Genomic DNA, 13,194 nt, shown 5'->3' on the forward strand with positions numbered 1-13,194 from the left:
CAAAAAGAGAAATGATGGCTTGGATTAGGATATATTAGAGGACACTATTTAGTTTGCATTATGAGGATCGGACATAAGATGGCATAAATATGCATGTATTTAGAAGTGGGAATTTATAGCACGTTTATTTTTCTAAGATTAGTATAAGTGCTTTAAATATGCATTTTCTTGAATTGTGACCCTAAGTACTGAATCATGTTTGTAGTTCAGATAGAAATAATTCAGTAGTTTAGGTAAGAGATGATTATATCTTGCATTAGGTTAGTGTTGGTGAAGATGAACAGATGTGAATAAATTGGAGCATTCATCAAAGGGCTTAGTGATAGAATCTATTTATAAGGGAGAGGTAAAAAGAATGATGCCCGGGCTTCTAAGTTGGAAAAACTTAATGGATATTGATCATTCATTGCGATAGGAAGAACTGAAAGGGAACCATACTTTAAAATTTTTTTAACATTTTTTCACTTTTGAGAGAGAGAGAGAGAGAGAGAGAGAGTGCTAGTGCTAGTGGGGGAGGGGCAGAGAGAGAGAGGGAGACACAGAATCTGAAACAGGCTCCAGGGTCTGAGCTGTCAGCAAAGAGCCCAACACAGGGCTTCACCTAAGGTGAAGTTGGATGCTGATCAGACTGAGCCACCCAGGTGCCCCTAAAATGAGTGTTGTGCACAAATTCAAAATGGATGCAACAGCAAGCATTATTATCTCACACAATTACCAAATATATTCTTAGAGTAGAAAGAGACCTTAAAAGTTATCTAGTCCATCATCTTAAAAGATGATAGCTATACTGTTTCTGCTCAGATGTCTCAAGTGATATCCTCTTGGCTTTATCAACACAGAATAATACATATTAAATAGGCATCATTATTTTGATTTTCTTATGCTCAAACAGCATCTGCCCCTTTGTAGAAGATAGTAATTTTGAAAGTAGAGTTCTATAGGACTTTCTCTACCTGTTCAAAAAGATCTTGACATTTCATAATAAAATACTTATTGCTTAAAAGGGCAAACCTGTTCCCCTGCCTACCGGGGAATTTGCATTTTCAAAATGAGAAAAACTAAGAACTGATACATGGATAATGAAGACCATCAAACCCACAGCAGCAATGCCTTTAAAAAAATAAATAAACCAAGGAATACAATTAGCAGGTTTGCACGGTTAAAAGAGAAACTGAGGTACATTATTTTATGACTTATTTGAGCAAAAATCAACTCCAAAGGGGGAGTGCCAAACCAGAAGTGGTTAGAAATGCTCCACTGACCAGAGCCACCTATGTGACCCCCAATCTGTGGCAGAAGTCATAGCATACATACATGATTATTATATACATGTGGTAGTTTATGCTTTTTCAACTTGATCACAGTTTGTTGAATTTTACCACAGCCATCAATGTTTGCTTGTTTTTTGGATAGTATCATGAACTGAAAACAATGAACACCAAGATCCTGAGGGGAAAACATCTAAATACTAAAGATATTATTCAGACTGATGCTACTAATTCTGTTTTGCCGAACAGGCACTTTTGTTTGTTTGTGGAGAACATTTTATGTAATATATGTTGAGACAAAGAGTGAAGGGTCTGAGATTTTATCCTGCTTGCAAATTAACAAGTTAGTCTATGTAATTGCATGTATATCCTGACAGAAGTATCAGACTGCAGAAAAACAGGTCATGCCTTCCTCACATCAAAAACACCAGCTTGGGTAGGATCTTAATGCCAATTCTTTTAGCTCCAAACCTCACTGGAGCACACAGTGCTGTGGTCCAATAAGACTGCTATAACAGATCACCATAGACAGCTGACTTATAGATAACAGAAATGTATTCTTCACAGGTCTGGAGGCTGAGAAGTTCAAGATCAAGGCACCAACAGATTTGGTGACTGGTGAGAGCCCACTTCCTGGTTCACAGAGAGCTATCTTCTTGCTGTGTCTTCACATGATGGAAATGGGGAGGGAGCTTTCTGAGACCTGTTTTATAGGGTACTAATCCCATTAGTGAAGGCTCCATTCATGACCTAATCACTCCAAAAGCCATGCCTCCTAATATAACATATTGGTGCTAGAATTTTGACATATGCATTTTGGGAAGACACAAATAATCTGCCAATTGCCCAGAGTGAGGATGAGATATCATTTGGGAATGCAGTGGGTTCCTATCACAGGGGAGGCGCTCCAAAATTATAACACTTAGTGCTTATGTTGGACAGCTGGTGCTTCTACCCATTAGCCCTCTGGGGGAAAGAAAAAAACTTTATTTTGATTTGGAATGTCAAAGACTCTTGTGATCTGAGGAGGGGAAGGTTTTTTTGGTTTATTACCCTGAAATCTAATCAGATGTCTCAAGAGATGCTATGTCTAAGTTTATTAATACTCTAGAATGTAAGCAAATCTTCTTAAGTTGGGAGGAAGTTTTACTATCCTGAAATGTGTCTAGAGAGTGGAAAGTGTTGTCAACAGCTTGTAATTCCTTTCCTATGAAGGCCTGAAATGTACAGGAAAAAACAAAACACAACAAAACAAAAAAGAGAAATCTAGAAGAACTATCTTCTGGCAATATACTTATACTAGAATCAACTAAGATTCTTGTAGGTGCACAGAATATCTATGTGTAACAATGGCTCCTGATCTTTTACGAGGTCTCATAGTGGTAAATAAATACCCTGTCACCCAGGCCATTCTTTGTGAATCTGTAATGGAACCTCAGGTTCCTAATAAAGTAGATGATGGTGAAGAAAAAGGAACTGTTAACCGTCAGAAGAAAGTGAGAACGAACTGGATAACTCAACTATCAGTCAAATAAGAATGCACAGGTTTCTCCCCCAACTAAGGGAAGATAATTCTGACTTAACTAAACTGTGGATAGAAATTCAGCAAAATATAGCAACACAGTCACAGATAACCCCTCCAGGAACTCCATCATCTGCCCCTTCAAAAGGGGAACAAAAAGCTGCTCTAAATGCTACCAATGCTCCCAAGAGAATCCACACCAGGCTTCAATCTGAAGAATCTAAGACTCTAGATTCAAGTAATATTGTGGGAGAAGAAAAAACAGTTGTTAAACAAGTGGAGGGAAAACTGGATTTGTATGTTCCTTCCAAGCAGAAGAAAAACACGTTGGTAGGTAGCACAGCCGCCACAGACTTACAAGTAGTGATAAATTCAGGCTAGGTGTCCTCAAACACACGATACATGAAGTAGAACACTAAATGGAAGCATATGAAATGGTGGACAGGATGCAGAGTCAAGTGACTGCAGAGTAGTCAGTCTTACAGGTTTCAGTCTGTAGCTGGTGAGCTCCCTCTGTTTCCTGGTTTGGTGCCTTAAAGAGAGTGAGCTCCAGCTGCATCAAGTAGACAGAGGCAGTCACCACAACAAATGTTAGGTGATCATCAAGAGCTCACTAATGCTCTTACAGCTGAAATTGTTTCTCTTGGAGAAGAAAATACTAACAGGTTAAGCCTTCAGCAGTACATGGTCACAATAGATAAGCAACTTATTATAAATCACACATGCCATAAAGAATTGTCCTTTGATAAATGGCAACAAAGAAAGTCAGGCATTAGAAAGGGGATTCATGGGTAGGAAAATTATAGATAATTCAGAAGGCCCTGTTCTAAATGCTAATGTCTCTTGCGCCATTGATGTTCTGAGGGAAAGAAGTGGTTGAATTCCCACAGAAAGACGCAGCTGTTAAACTATACCAGGTGCCAACACCCCCTCCCTGAGAGGGTGAATCTGGTCAACAATTTTCCAGCACATATATTTGAATCTGGCAGCTCGAATAACACCACCAAGGCAGAAAGTGAACTCAGAATTCTCTCCCTTGCAAGATGTATTGAGGAGGACTGTTCAAACTTGTCCTGCTCCACAAATTCTTCCAACTATGAAAGTAATAGAGAAGAGGGGCACCTGAGTGGCTCAGTCGGTTAAGCGTCTGACTTTGTCTCAGGTCATGATCTCATGGTTCTTGGGCTTGAGCCCCACATCAGGCTCTGTGCTGACAGCTCAGAGCCTGGAGCCTGCTTCAGATTCACTGTCTCCCTCTCTCTCTGCCCCTCCCCCATTCATGCTCTGTTTCTGTCTCAATAATAAATAAAAAAACATTAAAAAAAGAAAATAACAGAGAAGAAACAAAATTAAGAAGTGAAAACCTCACCTACTACACAATCAGAATTCAGAGTTGCCACTTCACTCAGAGGTGGAGAGTCTCTCACATGGGAGAAGATATGGAGAACAAAACCCTTTTTTTTTAAGCCTCTTCCAGACCCTCTGCAGTTCTCATTCAAACATTTAGCAGGCCAGACTCCCAATTTCTCAGAAGAGCCCCTAGTACTGGGAGATGGTCAATAGCTTAGAACAAATGAGGCATCAATATGAAGAGAGGACTTCATAGCACAAATCGCTGAGTTGACATTGCAGAATTTAGATATCAAGGCACATCTGAACAGTAATATTGGGCCAGGAGGAGAGCAAGGGGATGGACTTCAGGAATTAAGTAAGAGATAAGTCATACAAGTGACATGACTACTAATTTTCCAGCAGCACAATCTTTAACACCAGGAAGCATGAAGGAACAAATTGCAGGAATGAATTGGCAGAGTATAGATGCTCATAGAAAAGTCTTACAGAGCAGCAGATACTTGTTGGTTTGAACCTTTTCTCTCCACCAGTATCACCTGCACTGTCACTGGTTCAAAGCATGGACCGAAGGAGAAAAGAGGACAATTGAAGTATCTATTACACAAGTACAGTCCCCAGACAGTTCAAAATGCTGTGCTGTCTCTCCTACTAGTTGAATAAACACAAGGAAATCTTCAGGGGCTACTAGTAATTCTTGTTCTCCATTAAATGCTACCTCAGGAAGTGGGTGATTCATACCTCCCAGTCCAGGAGTAAAGACTGAGAAATAAAATGAAGAAGGCTGAATTGCTTTTGCTACCCACTTGTCATAAATGAAGTTAGTTTTACAGAGTTTTTTTCTCTGTAATATATTCTTAAGCTTCCACTCCCCTTTCTCTGCCCCTGCTTTCAAGTTTTCATGCCCTTCTTTGGGACAAAACCTACAACGATCTTATGACTTAGTATTTTGGGAACAAGGAATAAATCAAATATTTTAATTTTTGACTTTTCCCAATAGATTTCCAACAACTAACCAACGTACAACCTCCTGTAAATAAAATTTTGACAATAGGGAAAAATTATACATCTAAAAAGTTGAGATTCTAAGATTTCTTAATTTTCTATATAATTCCATTCATTTATTCTATCATTCATTTAAAGTTTTATTAAGCTCTGGGGCACCTGGGTGGCTCAGTTGGGTGGGCATCTGACTTTGGCTCAGGTCATAAACTCACAGTCCGTGAGTTCAAGCCCCATGTCAGGCTCTGCACTGACAGAGCAGAGCCTGGAGCCTGCTTCAGATTCTGTCTACCTCTCTCCCTGCCCCTCCCCTGCTCACACGCTGTCTCTCTCAAAAATAAAAACATAAAAAATAAATTTATAGTATTATTAAGCTCTAATGATATAATAAACATAGTTCCAATCTAGTGTTGAAAACAATGTATAATCATACAGGTAGACAGAAAACATCTATAAAAAGAGCTACCAATAGAATTTTACAGGTACAGAGATCAGAGAACTTTCTCCAAGGCACTGATGCTACTTAATGAGGATAAATATAATTTACTTAGAAGAACAAGGAAAGGAAGACACTCCAAGGAGAAAGAAGGGACTGTGCAATGCCTCATGGTGGAAGTGATAGGGAAAATCTGTTGTAAAATGGCCAACAGGACTAATAGGAAACATCTGTCCCTGATTAATGAGGAATGCAGAAGTAACTGGTTATAAATTGTTCCCTCTGCTAAAGCTCTAGGCTCAGACCTGTGGAGAGGTGATCTCCAGTGTAAAATAAACCTCCTCCCTTCCAAGATCTCCGAGTGCCACTTGGTTCTTTCACTGGGTGATCCAGTCTAGATTCCTTAACAGAAGCACAGCCTGTTCACAGTCCAGAACAAGCACAGGGATAAAAGCAGGTGAGATCCTGGTATAAGAAGGTGGTGCTATAGTATGGACTTTGCATTTATTTGTTAGGGATAATTGGCCTTCTTTCTTTTAATAAATACAGAGACCTGAATGAAGGTGTTTTTAATGGGAGAAAGAGTTTAGTAATTTAAAATACATTTTCAACACATTACCATGGCTGATGTTTATCAAAAGAGAACTAGATATGACTGTCAAGCTTAATCTATCTTCCAGTATGAATTCAAACAAAGTAGAGCCCACAGTGAAGTAAAAAGCAGAGTATGGACTTCCAATGTGACTACTATTTCATAACTTAGGATATCACATCTGTATTATGATAGGCAGAATTCCGAGATAGCCTTAAGATGCCTGACCCCTACACGGTGCTCTCCTCTTGAGGTAAGGAATAATGTATGAATATGATGAGACAAAGATTCCCCTGATTAGGTTACTAATCAGATGACTTAATCAAAAGGAAGGTTATGTAAGTCGGCCTGTACTAATCAAGCGTGCCTTTCAAAGGGTCTTCATCCTTCTGAACTTAGGGAGATTTTAATGTAAGAAAGCAGTAAAGGATGGCATATATCAAGGGTCTGAGAGTACCACCTGGGAGCTGAGAACAGCCTAGATTTGACAGCCAGCAGGAAACGGGGGTGGAGGGGTGTGGGGACTGCAATCAGACAAATACAAGGAACTGAGCATTCTTCCAATAACCTGGATGAGTTTGGAAGAAAATTCAAGTTCCAGATGACAATCTCCATCCCACCCAATACGTTAATTTCAGCCTTGTGAGACCCAAGAGGGATACCCAGCTGATTTGCCCAGATTCCTGACTCACAAAACCTGTAAGATAATACTTGGGTGCTGTTGTAAGTACCTAAGTTTTTGATAATCTGTTATATAGTGATAGAAAACTCCCTGTGTGTGTCTGTGTGTGTGTATACTCATTCCATAATCTATTAAAGCCTTTTTCTTGACTTGTTTTTGACAAGGAATTATTGCCATCCTACAGAATTCCAAAACTTTAAAGTTTTGACAAGGAAGGTTAGTCACAACTAAACAAAAATACATTGTGATGAAAATATAATTACTCAAATCATTAATATGGATTTTGAAGATATGTCATAATTTACTAAAAAAGCAACTTTGAAGATGCTTTCCAACCTATAGATTTGAAGAAGTTCAAATACGTAGTTTGAATTGGGGGGTGGATGCAGTTGTGTAGTCATAGGTTAAATTAATGCTTTCATTTTAACATGGTCCTCTACAGATCAACCTCATGTCAGTACAGTGCATAACATCTCACCTGAATGGCTTCAAGTAGTTCTAAATATTTTCTAAGCTGAAAATTAAGTGATTTAAAAACTCCTCATCCAAAATCTTGAAACAGAGAAATCATGGTGGTTGGCATCAGATCAGTCTGCAAGGTCAATCATTTTGTTACCAATTGTATTTTAAACCCATGTATGCACTATAACTTCTGTACCAGATGTCCATAGGTTTTTCCCAAATAAATATCAAAATGAAGGTTCAATTACTAAATATAGAGTATAAAATAGCATAATTTTGATAGTTAAATGTGTATTTATTTTACCAGCATTATATAGAAAAAGAAAAAATGGTTAACTATGATATATGTGTACATATATGTATACATAACACATCATATGCATATGTGTTTATATTTAAATAACTAGTGAAAACAACTATCCCAATGTTTTTTGTATATTTATACTCAGGACAATTCATATGTTTTGATAAACTGGTATGTATGTATACATATATAAACCTATATTACCTAGTATGTATATCTAATCCTATATATAAATGTATACACACAGAAAATAGATAGACAAATACAGACCTATGTGTCGAATACTGCCATTTATACATAAACCTGATTATATAAGCCTGTATACATGCACATACATTCATGTTATTCAGACTAACTGAAATAATATATTTATGATTATATAACAAAGTACCTATACATCTCATCATAATGATATTTAATACAAATATAATTATGTTATAAAACATAATTACATCATTAAAAGTATTCATAGAAATATCCATATTATTTCAAAAGGAAAATACTATTTTTATTTCATTCTTTTTTATTGTTTCATGTTTTTATTATTGTTTATTTGCTCCAAGTTTTTATTTAAATTCAGTTAGTTTGGGGCACCTTGTGACTCAGTCATTTCAGCATCTGACTTTAGCTCAGGTCATGATCACAATTTGTGGATTCAAGCCCCAGGTCGGGCCTTGCACTGACACTCAGAGCCTGGAGCCTGCTTCAGATTCTGTGTCTCCCTCTCTTTCTGCCCCTGCCCTGAACCCTCTGTCTCTCTCAAAAATAAACATTAAAATCTTTTTTAAACTTTAAATTCTAATTAGTAATATATGTATTCATTCTTATAATGTAATACTGATTTCAGAAGTAGAATTTAGTGATTCATCACTTACATGTAACTCCTGGTACTCATCACAGGTGCCCTGCTTAGTATTCATTACATTTAGTCCATCCTTCACCTGCCTCCCCTCCAGCAACCCTCTGTTCTCTATAGTTAATTGTTATTTTATTATTATTATTATTATGGTTTGCCTCTTCTCTGTTTTTATCTAATTCTTCCTTCCCTTTCCCTATGTTCATGTTTCTTGAGTAAAATATGAGTGAAATCATATGTTATTTATCTTTCTCTGACTGACTTATTTCGCTTACCATAATACATTCTAGCTCCAGAAAGATTTCATTCTTTTTGATGTATGCATAATATTTATATATATATACATATATATTCATTATACACACACACATCACCTTCTTTATCCATTTATCGATTGTTGGACATCTGGGCTCTTTCCATAATTTTACTATTGTTGATAGTACTGCTATAAACATTGGGGTGCAAGTGCCCCTTTGAATCAGTAGTTTTTTATCAAACACCTTGTAGTGAAATTGCTGGTTCATAGGGTAGTTCTATTTTTAAATTTTTGAGGAACCTATTTACTGTTTTAAACTCCATGGGTTTAAAATACAATTGGTAACAAAATACAAACACCAGTTTGTATTCCTACCAACAGTATTCCTCTTTTGTTGCATCCCCGCCAACATCTGTTGTTTCTTGTGTTGTTAATTTTAGGCATTCTGACAGGTGTAACATGCTATCTCATTGTAGTTTTCATTTGTATTTCCCTGATAATAATGTTGAGCATCTTTTCATGTGTCTATTAGTCATTTGTATGTCTTCTTCGCAAAAGTGTTTGTGTATGTCTTCTGCCCATTTCTTTTTTTTTAATTTATAATAGTTTATTGTCAAATTGGTTTCCATATAACACCCAGGGCTTCTCCCCACAAGCTCCCCCCTCCATGACCATCACCCCCTTCCCCCAACAGCCTCCCCTTCAGTCCTCAGTTCTTTTTCAGTATTCAATAGTCTCTCATGATTTGTGTCCCTTGCTCTCCCCAACTTTCTTTCCCTCTTCCCCTCCCTTTGGTCCTCTGTTAGGTTTCTCCTGTTCTCCTGTTAGACCTATGAGTGCAAACATATGGTATTTGTCCTTCTCACCTAACTTATTTCACTTAGCATGACACCCTCAAGGTCCATCTACTTTGCTACAAATGACCATATTTCATTTTTTCTCATTGCCATATAGTACTCCATTGTGTATATATACCACATCTTCTTGATCCACTCATCAGGTGATGGACATTTGGGCTCTTTCCATGATTTGGCTATTGTTGACAGTGCTGCTATGAACATTGGGGTACATGTGCTCCTATGCATCAGCACTTCCGTATCATTTGGGTAAATCCCTAGCAGTGCTATTGCTGGGTCATAGGGGAGTTCTATCAATAGTTTTTTGAGGAACCTCCATACTGTTTTCCAGAGCAGCTGCACCAGTTTACATTCCCACCAACAGTGTAGGAGGGTGCCCATTTCTCCACATCCTCACCAGCATCTATAGTCTCTTGATTTGTTCATTTTAGACACTCTGACTGGGGTGAGGTGGTATGTCAGTGTGGTTTTGATTTGTATTTCCCTGATGAGTGACACTGAACATCGTTTCATGTGCCTGTTGGCCATCTGGATGTCCTCTTTGGAGAAGGGTCTTTCAGGTCTTCTGCCCATTTCTTCACTGGATTATTCGTTTTTCGGGTATGGAATCTAGTGAGTTCTTTGTAGATTTTGGATACTAGCCCTTTATCTGATATGCCATTTATTAACTGGATTATTTTGTTTTTGGGTGTTGAGTTTGATAAATTCATTATAGACTTTGGATACTGATCCTTTATTGGATATATCATTTGCAAATATCTTCTCCCATTCTGAAGGTTTCCTTTTAGTTTTGTTGATCATTTTCTTTGCTGTGAAGAAGCTTTGTATCTTGATGATGTCTGAATAATTCATGTTTGCTTTTGTTTCCCTTGCCTCTGGAGACCTGTCCAGTAAGAAGTTGCTATGGCCAAGGTTAAAGAGGTTCTGCCTATTTTCTCTTCTAGGATTTTGATAGTTTCCTGTCTCACATTTAAGTTTTTCATTCATTCTGAATTTACTTTTGAGTGCGGTGTAAGAAAGTGGTCCAGTTTCATTCTTCTGCATGTTGCTGACCAGTTTTCCCAACACAACTTGTTGAAAAGACCGTTAATTTTTTTCCATTGGATAGACTTTCATACTTTTTTGAAGATTAGGTGACTATACAGTTGTGGGTCCATTTCTGAATTTTCTATTCTGTTCCATTGATATATTGTGTTTACTTTTGTGCTCTTACCATAGTGTCTTCATGTCTATCATTTTGTAATATACCTTGAAGTCCAGAACTGTGATAACTTCAGCTTTTCTTTTATTTTTCAAGATTGCTTCAGGTATTCAAAGTCTTTTCTTTTGGGGGGTGGGTTCCATACAAATTTTAGAATTCTTGTGGCTCTTTAAAAATACTGGTGATATTTTTATAGAGATTGCATTAAATGTTTAAATTACTTTGGGTAGTATAGACATTTTAACAATATTTGTTATTCCAAACCATGAGCATGGAATGCTTTTCCATTTCTTTATGCCCCTTCAATATATTTCATAAGTGTTCTATAGTTTTCTGGGTAATTATTTTACCTCTTTGTTTAGGTTTATTCCTACATACCTTATGGTTTTGGTGCAGTGGTACATGGGAATGATTCCTTGAATTCTCTTTCTGCTCATTCATTATTGGTATATAGAGATGCAACAGATTTATGTTAATTTATATCCTGTGACTTTACTGAATTTATGTGTCAGTTCTAGCATTTTTGGGTGGAGTCTTTTGGGTTTTCTACATGGAATATCATATAGTCTGTGAATAGTGAAAGTTTGATTTCTTCCTTGCCAATTTGGATGCTTGTTATTACATTTTGTTGTCTGATTGCTGAGGCCATGACTTGCTACCTTAAATAACAATAGTGATTGTAGACATTCCAGTCTTGTTCCTGACCACAGAAAGAAAGCTCTCAGATTTTCCCCAGTGAGGATGATAGATTTTTTTAAATGTTTTTATTTATTTTTGATACAGAGAGAGACAGAGCATGAGAGGGGGAGGGGCAGAGAGAGAAGGAGACACACAACCGGAAGCAGGCTCCAGTCTCTGAGCTAGCTGTCAACACAGAGCCTAATGTGGGGCTTGAACCCATGAATGTGAGATCTGACCTAAGCCAAAGTCGGAGGCTTAACCGACTGAGCCACCCAGGCGCCCCTGAGGATGATATTAGTTGTGGGTCTTTCATGTGTGGCTTTTATGATGTTGAAGAATATTCTCTCTATCCCTGCCTTGTTGAAAATAAAAATTTTTTTATCAAAAATGGATGTTATACTTTGTCAAATGCTTCTTAGCATTTATAGACAGGACCATATTGTTCTTATCTTTTATAAAAGTGGTGTATGACATTGACTGATTTGCAAATACTGAAACACTCTTGCAGACCAGGAATAATTACCACTTGATGGTGGTGAATAATTCTTTTAATATACTATTGTATTTAATTTGCTAATATCTTGCTGAGATTTTTTTGCATCCATATTCATCAGGGATATTGACCTATAAGTCTCTTTTTAAGTGGGGTCTTTGGTTTTGGAGTCAAGAGAAGCTGGCCTCATAGAATGAGTTTGGAAGTTTTCCTCCCATTTATTTTTTTGGAACAGCTGGGGAAGAATAGATATTAATTCTTCTTTAAGTATTTGATAGAACTCCCCTGGGAAGCCATCTGGCCCTGGACTTTTGTTTGTTGGGAGAATTTTGATTACAGATTCAATTTCTTTCCTGATTATGGGTCTGTTTAAATTTTCTATTTTTTCCTGTTTCAGTTATGGTAGTTTATACATTTCTAGGAATTTAACCATTTTTTTACCAGGTTGTCCAATTTCATGGCATATAATGTTTCATAATATCCTCTTAAAATTGTTTGTATTTCTGTGGTGTTGGTCGTTACCTTTCTGCTCTCATTCTTGGTGTTATTTATTTGGGTCCTCTCTCTCTCCTTGTTGTTAAAGCTGGCTAGGATTTTATCAAGTTTATTAATTCTTTCAAAGAACCAGATTCTGTTTTCATTAATCTGTTCTACCGCTTTTTTTTTAATATCATTTATTTCTGCCCTAATCTTTATTATTTCCCTTCTTCTGCTGACTTTAGGCTTAATTTGTGGTTCTTTTCCTAGCTCATTTAGGTGTAAGTGTAGACTATATTTGAGATTTTTCTGGCTTTTTGAGATAGACCTGTATTGCCATATATTTCCCTCGTATGACCATTTTTGCTGCATGCCAAAGGTTTGGACTATTGTGTTGTCATTTTAATTGGCTTCCGTGTATTTTTTTTATTTATTCTTTAATTTCCTGAGTGACCCATTCATTTTTAGTAGGAGTTCTTTGAGCTCCATGTATCTGTGGTCTTTCCAATTTTTTTTTTTTTTGGTAGTTGACGTCAAGTTCCATAGTGTTGTGCTCTGAAAAATGTATTGTATGATCTCAATCTCTTTCTACTTGTTAATACCTGATTCATTAACCAGATTTGAGTTATTCTGGAGAATGTTCCATATGCACTCAAAAAAAATATGTGTATTCTTCTGCTTTAGGGTGAAATGTTTTGAATATATTTGTTACATCTATCTGGTTCAATGTGTCATTCAAAGCCATTGCTTCCTTG

General features: G+C 37.1%; 1 pseudogene; it reads left to right on the plus strand.

Annotated features, from left to right (window-relative positions):
• Positions 1-4,955, plus strand: part of LOC115290548 — a 23,640-nt pseudogene extending 18,685 nt beyond the window's left edge.
• Positions 4,956-13,194: the final 8,239 nt, after the last annotated feature.

This window comes from Suricata suricatta, chromosome 4, assembly GCF_006229205.1.
Source record: "Suricata suricatta isolate VVHF042 chromosome 4, meerkat_22Aug2017_6uvM2_HiC, whole genome shotgun sequence".
NCBI lineage: Eukaryota > Metazoa > Chordata > Mammalia > Carnivora > Herpestidae > Suricata > Suricata suricatta.